The following is a 10,451-nucleotide window of genomic DNA, read 5'->3' as shown; positions in this document are numbered from 1 at the left end:
TGGTGTTGTATATAGCTCTTTCCTGGTGTAGTATACACAGCTCTCTCCTGGTATAGTATACAGCTCTTTCCTGTTGTAGTATACTGTTCTCTTCTGGTGTAATATACAGCTCTCTCCTGGTGTAGTATACAACCCTCTCCTGGTGTAGTATACAGCCCTCTCCTAGTGTTGTATACAGCTCTCTTCTGGTGTAGTATACAGCTGTCTTCTTGTGTAGTATACAGCTCTCTTCTGGAGTAGTATAGAGCTCTATCCTGGTGTATTATACTGCCCTCTCCTGGTGTAGTATACTGCTTACTTCTGGTGTAGTATACAGCCCTGTCCTGGTGTAATATACAGCCCTCTCCTGTTGTTGTATACAGCTCTCTCCTGGTGTAGTATCCAGCTCTCTTCTGGTGTTCTATATAGCTCTTTCCTGGTGTAGTACACAGCTCTCTCCTGGTATGGTATACAGCTCTTTCCTGGTGTAGTATACAGCTCTGTACTGGTGTAGTATACAGCAATTTCCTGGTGCAGTAAACAGCTTTCTCCTGGTGTAGTATACAGCACTCTTCTGGTGGATTATGCTGCCCTCTCCTGGTGTAGTATACAGCTCTCTTTTGGTGTAGTATACAGCTCTCTTTTGGTGTAGTATACTGCTCTCTTCTGGTGTAGTATACAGCTCTCTCCCGGTATAATATACAGCTCTCTCATGGTGTAGTATACTGACCTCTTCTGGTATCATATACAGCTCTTTCCTGGTGTAGTATACACATCTCCCCTGGTGTAGTATACAACAATTTCCTGGTGTACTATACAGCTCTCTCCTGGTATAGTATACAGCTCTTTCCTGGTGTAGTATACAGCTCTCTCCTGGTGTAGTATACTGCTCTGTTCTGGTATCATATACAGCTCTTTTCTGGTATACTATACAGCTCTCTCCTGGTGTAGTATACTGACCTCTTCTGGTATCATATACAGCTCTTTCCTAGTGTAGTATACACATCTCTCCTGGTGTCTACAGCAATTTCCTGGTGTACTATACAGCTCTCTTCTGGTGTTGTATATAGCTCTTTCCTAGTGTAGTAGACACAGCTCTCTACTGGTGTAGTATACAGCTCTTTCCTGGTGTAGTATACAGCTCTCTCCTGGAGTAGTATACAGCAATTTCCTGGTGCAGTATACAGCTTTTTCCTGGTGTAGTATACAGCTCTCTCCTAGTGTATTATACTGCCCTCTCCTGGTGCAGTATACAGCTCGCGGCTGGTACAGTATACAGCTCGCGGCTGGTGTTGTATATAGCTCTTTCCTAGTGTAGTAGACACAGCTCTCTACTGGTGTAGTATACAGCTCTTTCCTGGTGTAGTATACAGCTCTCTCCTGGAGTAGTATACAGTAATTTCCTGGTGTAGTATACAGCTCTCTCCTGGTGTAGTATACAGCTCTCTTCTGGTGTATTATACAGCTCTCTCCTGGTGTAGTATACTGCTCTCTCTGGGTATAATATACAGCTCTGCCCTGGTGTAGTATACAGCTCTCTTCTGGTGTAGTATACTGCTCTCTCCCCACATTATATAGATCTCTCCTGGTGTAGTATACAGCCCCCCCCCCCCCCATAACATATAACTCTATTCTGCTGTAATATACATCTCTTTCCTGGTGTAGTATACAGCTCTCTCCTGGGATAGTATACAGGTCTCTCCTGGTATAGTATACAGCTCTCTTCTGGTATCATATACAGCTCTTTCCTGGTGTAGTATACACATCTCTCCTGGTATAGTATACAGCTTTCTCTCCTGGTGAAGTATACAGCTCTCTCCTTGTATAGTATAAAGCTCTCTCTTGGTATAGTATACAGCTTTCTCCTGGTGTAGTATACTGTTCTCTTCTGGTGTAGTATACAGCTCTCTTCTTGTGTAGTATACAGCTCTCTCCTGGTGTTGTATACAGCTCTCTTCTGGTGTTGTATGCAGCTCTGTACTGGTGTAGTATACAGCTCTGTTCTGGTGTAGTATACAACTCTCTCCTGGTGTAGTATACAGCTCTCTCCTGGTGTTGTATACAGCTCTCTCCTGGTGTAGTATACAGCTCTCTCTCCTGGTGTAGTATACAGCTCTTTCTTGGTATAGTATACAGCTCTCTCCTGGTGTAGTATACAGCTCTCTCTCCTGGTGTAGTATACAGCTCTCTCCTGGTGTAGTATACAGCTCTCTCCTGGTGTAGTATACAGTTCTCTTCTGGCATAGTATACAGCTCTCTTCTGGTGTAGTATACAGCTCTCTCCTGGTGTAGTATACAGCTCTCTCCTGGTGTAGTATACAGCTCTCTCCTGGTGTAGTATACAGCTATCTCCTGGTGTTGTATGGAGCTCTCTTCTGGTGTAGTATACAGCTCTGTTCTGGTGTAGTATACAGTCCTTTTCTGGTGTAGTATACAGCTCTCTCCTGGTGTCTTATACAGCTCTGTTCTGGTGTAGTATACAGCTCTCTCTTTGTGTTGTATACAGCTCTTTCCTGATGTAGTATACACGTCTCTCCTGGTAAAGTATACAGCTCTCTCCTGGTAAAGTATACAGCTCTCTCCTGGTGTAGTATACAGCTAGCTCTCTCCAGGTAGGTGTAGTATACAGCTCTCTCCTGGTGTAGTATACAGCTCTCTCCTGGTAAAGTATACAGCTCTCTCCTGGTGTAGTATACAGCTCTCTCTTGGTATAGTATACAGCTCTCTCCTGGTGTAGTATACAGTTCCCTTCTGGCATAGTATACAGCTCTCTTCTGGTGTAGTATACAGCTCTCTCCTGGTGTAGTATACAGCTCTCTCCTGGTGTAGTATACAGCTCTCTCCTGGTGTAGTATACAGCTCTCTCTTGGTGTAGTATACAGCTCTCTCTTGGTATAGTATACAGTTCCCTTCTGGCGTAGTATACAGTTCCCTTCTGGTGTAGTATACAGCTCTCTCCTAGTGTATTATACTGCCCTCTCCTGGTGCAGTATACAGCTCGCGGCTGGTACAGTATACAGCTCGCGGCTGGTACAGTATACAGCTCTCTTCTGTTGTAGTATACAGCTATCTCCTGGTGTAGTATACAGCTCTCTCCTGGTGTAGTATACAGCTCTCTCCTGGTGTAGTATACAGCTCTCTTTTGGTGTAGTATACTACTCTCTTCTAGTGTAGTATACAGCTCTCTCCCGGTAAAATATACAGTTCTCTCCTGGTGTAGTATACTGACCTCTTCTGGTATCATATACAGCACTTTCCTGGTGTAGTATACAGATTTTTACTGGTGCAGTATACAGCTTTCTCCTGGTGTAGTATACAGCTCTCGCATGGTATAGTATACAGCTCTCTCCTGGTGTATTATACTGCCCCCTCCTGGTGTAGTATACAGCTCTCTCCTGGTGTAGTATACAGCTCGTGCCTGGTATAGTATACAGCTCTCTCCTGGTGTAGTATACAGCTCTCTCCTGGTGTAGTATACAGCTCTCTTCTGGTGTATTATACAGCTCTCTCCTGGTGTAGTATACTGCTCTCTCTGGGTATAATATACAGCTCTGCCCTGGTGTAGTATACAGCTCTCTTCTGGTGTAGTATACTGCTCTCTCCCCACATTATATAGATCTCTTCTGGTGTAGTATACAGCTCTCTTCTGGTGTAGTATACAGCTCTCTCCTGGTGTAGTATACAGCTCTCTTCTGGTGTAGTATACAGCTCTCTTCTGGTGTAGTATACAGCTCTCTTCTGGTGTAGTATACAGCTCTCTTCTGGTGTAGTATACAGCTCTCTTCTGGTGTAGTATACAGCTCTCTTCTGGTGTAGTATACAGCTCTCTTCTGGTGTAGTATACAGCTCTCTCCTGGTGTAGTATACAGCTTTCTCCTGGTGTAGTATACTGTTCTCTTCTGGTGTTGTATGCAGCTCTGTACTGGTGTAGTATACAGCTCTGTTCTGGTGTAGTATACAGCTCTCTCCTGGTGTTGTATGCAGCTCTGTACTGGTGTAGTATACAGCTCTGTTCTGGTGTAGTATACAGCTCTCTCCTGGTGTAGTATACAGCTCTCTCCTGGTGTTGTATACAGCTCTCTCCTGGTGTAGTATACAGCTCTCTCCTGGTGCAGTATACAGCTCTCTTCTGGTGTAGTATACAGCTCTCTCCTGGTGCAGTATACAGCTCTTTCTTGGTATAGTATACAGCTCTCTCCTGGTGTAGTATACAGTTATCTTCTGGCATAGTATACAGCTCTCTTCTGGTGTAGTATACAGCTCTCTCCTGGTGTAGTATACAGCTCTCTCCTGGTGTAGTATACAGCTATCTCCTGGTGTTGTATGCAGCTCTCTTCTGGTGTAGTATACAGCTCTGTTCTGGTGTAGTATACAGCCCTCTCCTGGTGTAGTATACAGTCCTTTTCTGGTGTAGTATACAGCTCTCTCCTGGTGTCTTATACAGCTCTGTTCTGGTGTAGTATACAGCCCTCTCCTGGTGTCTTATACAGCTCTATTCTGGTGTAGTATACAGCTCTCGCTTTGTGTTGTATACAGCTCTTTCCTGATGTAGTATACACGTCTCTCCTGGTAAAGTATACAGCTCTCTCCTGGTGTAGTATACAGCTAGCTCTCTCCAGGTAGGTGTAGTATACAGCTCTCTCCTGGTGTAGTATACAGCTCTCTCCTGGTAAAGTATACAGCTCTCTCCTGGTGTAGTATACAGCTCTCTCTTGGTATAGTATACAGCTCTCTCCTGGTGTAGTATACAGTTCCCTTCTGGCATAGTATACAGCTCTCTTCTGGTGTAGTATACAGCTCTCTCCTGGTGTAGTATACAGCTCTCTCCTGGTGTAGTATACAGCTCTCTCTTGGTGTAGTATACAGCTCTCTCTTGGTATAGTATACAGTTCCCTTCTGGTGTAGTATACAGTTCCCTTCTGGCATAGTATACAGCTCTCTTCTGGTGTAGTATACAGCTCTCTTCTGGTGTAGTATACAGCTCTCTCCTGGTGTAGTATACAGCTCTCTCTTGGTGTAGTATACAGCTCTCTCTTGGTGTAGTATACAGCTCTCTTCTGGTGTAGTATACAGCTCTCTTCTGGTGTAGTATACAGCTCTCTCTTGGTGTAGTATACAGCTCTCTTCTGGTGTAGTTAGTATACAGCTCTCTCCTGGTGTAGTATACAGCTCTCTCTTGGTGTAGTATACAGCTCTCTTCTGGTGTAGTATACAGCTCTCTTCTGGTGTAGTATACAGCTCTCTTCTGGTGTAGTATACAGCTCTCTCCTGGTGTAGTATACAGCTCTCTCTTGGTGTAGTATACAGCTCTCTTCTGGTGTAGTATACAGCTCTCTTCTGGTGTAGTATACAGCTCTCTTCTGGTGTAGTATACAGCTCTCTCTTGGTGTAGTATACAGCTCTCTTCTGGTGTAGTTAGTATACAGCTCTCTCCTGGTGTAGTATACAGCTCTCTCTTGGTGTAGTATACAGTTCCCTTCTGGAATAGTATACAGCTCTCTTCTGGTGTAGTATACAGTTCCCTTCTGGAATAGTATACAGCTCTCTTCTGGTGTAGTATACAGCTCTCTTCTGGTGTAGTATACAGCTCTCTTCTGGTGTAGTATACAGCTCTCTTCTGGTGTAGTATACAGCTCTCTCCTGGTGTAGTATACAGCTCTCTCCTGGTGTAGTATACAGCTCTCTTCTGGTGTAGTATACAGCTCTCTTCTGGTGTAGTATACAGCTCTCTTCTGGTGTAGTATACAGCTCTCTTCTGGTGTAGTATACAGCTCTCTCCTGGTGTAGTATACAGTTCCCTTCTGGAATAGTATACAGCTCTCTTCTGGTGTAGTATACAGGGAGTGCAGAATTATTAGGCAAGTTGTATTTTTGAGGATTAATTTTATTATTGAACAACAACCATGTTCTCAATGAACCCAAAAAACTCATTAATATCAAAGCTGAATATTTTTGGAAGTAGTTTTTAGTTTTAGCTATTTTAGGGGGATATCTGTGTGTGCAGGTGACTATTACTGTGCATAATTATTAGGCAACTTAACAAAAAACAAATATATACCCATTTCAATTATTTATTTTTACCAGTGAAATCAATATAACATCTCAACATTCACAAATATACATTTCTGACATTCAAAAACAAAACAAAAACAAATCAGTGACCAATATAGCCACCTTTCTTTGCAAGGACACTCAAAAGCCTGCCATCCATGGATTCTGTCAGTGTTTTGATCTGTTCACCATCAACATTGTGTGCAGCAGCAACCACAGCCTCCCAGAGACTGTTCAGAGAGGTGTACTGTTTTCCCTCCTTGTAAATCTCACATTTGATGATGGACCACAGGTTCTCAATGGGGTTCAGATCAGGTGAACATGGAGGCCATGCCATTAGATTTTCTTCTTTTATACCCTTTCTTGCCAGCCACGCTGTGGAGTACTTGGACGTGTGTGATGGAGCATTGTCCTGCATGAAAATCATGTTTTTCTTGAAGGATGCAGACTTCTTCCTGTACCACTGCTTGAAGAAGGTGTCTTCCAGAAACTGGCAGTAGGACTGGGAGTTGAGCTTGACTCCATCCTCAACCCGAAAAGGCCCCACAAGCTCATCTTTGATGATACCAGCCCAAACCAGTACTCCACCTCCACCTTGCTGGCGTCTGAGTCGGACTGGAGCTCTCTGCCCTTTACCAATCCAGCCACGGGCCCATCCATCTGCCCCATCAAGACTCACTCTCATTTCATCAGTCCATAAAACCTTAGAAAAATCAGTCTTGAGATATTTCTTGGCCCAGTCTTGACGTTTCAGCTTGTGTGTCTTGTTCAGTGGTGGTCGTCTTTCAGCCTTTCTTACCTTGGCCATGTCTCTGAGTATTGCACACCTTGTGCTTTTGGGCACTCCAGTGATGTTGCAGCTCTGAAATATGGCCAAACTGGTGGCAAGTGGCATCTTGGCAGCTGCACGCTTGACTTTTCTCAGTTCATGGGCAGTTATTTTGCGCCTTGGTTTTTCCACACGCTTCTTGCGACCCTGTTGACTATTTTGAATGAAACGCTTGATTGTTCGATGATCACGCTTCAGAAGCTTTGCAATTTTAAGAGTGCTGCATCCCTCTGCAAGATATCTCACTATTTTTGACTTTTCTGAGCCTGTCAAGTCCTTCTTTTGACCCATTTTGCCAAAGGAAAGGAAGTTGCCTAATAATTATGCACACCTGATATAGGGTGTTGATGTCATTAGACCACACCCCTTCTCATTACAGAGATGCACATCACCTAATATGCTTAATTGGTAGTAGGCTTTCGAGCCTATACAGCTTGGAGTAAGACAACATGCATAAAGAGGATGATGTGGTCAAAATACTCATTTGCCTAATAATTCTGCACACAGTGTACAGTTCCCTTCTGGAATAGTATACAGCTCTCTTCTGGTGTAGTATACAGCTCTCTTCTGGTGTAGTATACAGCTCTCTTCTGGTGTAGTATACAGCTCTCTTCTGGTGTAGTATACAGCTCTCTCCTGGTGTAGTATACAGCTCTCTTCTGGTGTAGTATACAGCTCTCTTCTGGTGTAGTATACAGCTCTCTTCTGGTGTAGTATACAGCTCTCTTCTGGTGTAGTATACAGCTCTCTTCTGGTGTAGTATACAGCTCTCTTCTGGTGTAGTATACAGCTCTCTTCTGGTGTAGTATACAGCTCTCTCCTGGTGTAGTATACAGCTCTCTCTTGGTGTAGTATACAGCTCTCTTCTGGTGTAGTATACAGCTCTCTTCTGGTGTAGTATACAGCTCTCTCCTGGTGTAGTATACAGCTCTCTCTTGGTGTAGTATACAGCTCTCTTCTGGTGTAGTATACAGCTCTCTTCTGGTGTAGTATACAGCTCTCTTCTGGTGTAGTATACAGCTCTCTTCTGGTGTAGTATACAGCTCTCTCCTGGTGTAGTATACAGCTCTCTTTTGGTGTAGTATACAGCTCTCTTCTGGTGTAGTATACAGCTCTCTTCTGGTGTAGTATACAGCTCTCTCCTGGTGTAGTATACAGCTCTCTCTTGGTGTAGTATACAGCTCTCTTCTGGTGTAGTATACAGCTCTCTTCTGGTGTAGTTAGTATACAGCTCTCTTCTGGTGTAGTATACAGCTCTCTCTTGGTGTAGTATACAGCTCTCTTCTGGTGTAGTATACAGCTCTCTTCTGGTGTAGTATACAGCTCTCTCCTGGTGTAGTATACAGCTCTCTTCTGGTGTAGTATACAGCTCTCTTCTGGTGTAGTATACAGCTCTCTTCTGGTGTAGTATACAGCTCTCTTCTGGTGTAGTATACAGCTCTCTCCTGGTGTAGTATACAGCTCTCTCTTGGTGTAGTATACAGCTCTCTTCTGGTGTAGTATACAGCTCTCTTCTGGTGTAGTATACAGCTCTCTCCTGGTGTAGTATACAGCTCTCTCTTGGTGTAGTATACAGCTCTCTTCTGGTGTAGTATACAGCTCTCTTCTGGTGTAGTATACAGCTCTCTTCTGGTGTAGTATACAGCTCTCTTCTGGTGTAGTATACAGCTCTCTCCTGGTGTAGTATACAGCTCTCTCTTGGTGTAGTATACAGCTCTCTTCTGGTGTAGTATACAGCTCTCTTCTGGTGTAGTATACAGCTCTCTCCTGGTGTAGTATACAGCTCTCTCTTGGTGTAGTATACAGCTCTCTTCTGGTGTAGTATACAGCTCTCTTCTGGTGTAGTTAGTATACAGCTCTCTTCTGGTGTAGTATACAGCTCTCTCTTGGTGTAGTATACAGCTCTCTTCTGGTGTAGTATACAGCTCTCTCCTGGTGTAGTATACAGCTCTCTCTTGGTGTAGTATACAGCTCTCTTCTGGTGTAGTATACAGCTCTCTTCTGGTGTAGTATACAGCTCTCTCCTGGTGTAGTATACAGCTCTCTCTTGGTGTAGTATACAGCTCTCTTCTGGTGTAGTATACAGCTCTCTTCTGGTGTAGTTAGTATACAGCTCTCTTCTGGTGTAGTATACAGCTCTCTCTTGGTGTAGTATACAGCTCTCTTCTGGTGTAGTATATTAACAAAGATCACAGCAGATAAGTAGGATATTCTTTCTGTTTCTCTTTTTATTTTTTTGTTTCAAAAATAAAGTATAGTAACATACGGCAGTACGTGTGTACACGTACTGCCGTATGTTACTATACTTTATTTTTGAAACAAAAAAATAAAAAGAGAAACAGAAAGAATATCCTACTTATCTGCTGTGATCTTTGTTAATATACTACCCGGGGTGGGAACCCTATACACAGCAGCAACCGACTGTTTGCAAAAACAAATTTTTGTTTAAAAAAAGTAGTATATAGTTGTACATAGTATATATCTGCTGTGCTTTTCGACACTTTTTAGTTCTCATTTTTTGCACCTGCGCCTTTCGTGGCTAGCTCTAGATGTTAGCTGACGGTCTATAGTAAATATGACACAGGACGTTTTTGTTCCTTTTTGTGCACTAGATGGTATTTTTGTTTTTTCTTTTATAAAATGCAGGGTGCTGGAGCTCTGGCGTGCTTTCTGACCTTTTACATCTCCTTGAAATGTAAAAATGTATGAAAAACGCCTAAAGCTCCAGCACGCTGGATTTTTGAAAAGAAGCCGGAAAAACAAAAAAATCCCACCTAATGAACAAAAACTTCAGAGCAAAATTCATGTGTGTGAAAACCTATCTGCCGGCTGCTAAGTCGGATATTTCCGCAATGCCCGCCGGCCCCATTGACTGTAAGTGGAATCCTGCGTAGATCCGGCAGCTACCCAGTACATATTCCAGGATTCGAATCCCGACATGTCCGCTGGGTAGTGGCCGGATCTATGCAGGATTCCAGAACAGTCAATGGGGCCGGCGGGCATTGCGGAAATATCAGGACTATGCTGGAACCGAAGAACTCCGGCATTCTCTGCCAAAACAGCCTGACGGAGACCTAAAACGAAGCCTCAGGGCTCATGCACACGAACGTATTTTTTTTCCGTGTCCATTCCGTATCTTTTTTTGTGGCCCGTATGCAGAACCATTCACGTCAATGGGGCCGCAAAAAAACAAAAATGACTCTGTGTGCATTCCGTGTCCGTATGTCCACATGGCTGTTCCACAAGTAAATAGAACATGTCCTATTATTGTCCGCATTACAGACAAGGACAGGACTGTTCTATTAGAGGCCGGCTGTTCAGAGTTTTGTGTATCCGGAATATGTGGAACGCAAAACATCCAATGGTCGTGGGCATGAGCCCTATTCTACAGGTACAAGCTGACAGATCCTCACCTGGACAAATAAGGTTAAAATGTGGTATATCTGGCGCCCTCTAGTGGAGAAGAACGTGTCTGTAATAAATCTCAGGGATAATCATCACTGAGCTGTAAAACCAACATCAAGATAGCTTGTATAATACATGAGATCTGCAGTCCTATGTAACACCTCAGATAACACAGTGATAACTCTCT

The sequence above is a fragment of the Bufo bufo genome, chromosome 3 (genome assembly GCF_905171765.1).
Source record: "Bufo bufo chromosome 3, aBufBuf1.1, whole genome shotgun sequence".
Taxonomy (NCBI): domain Eukaryota; kingdom Metazoa; phylum Chordata; class Amphibia; order Anura; family Bufonidae; genus Bufo; species Bufo bufo.
The sequence above is the reverse complement of the archived record's forward strand: the minus strand, read 5'-3'. Positions refer to the sequence as shown.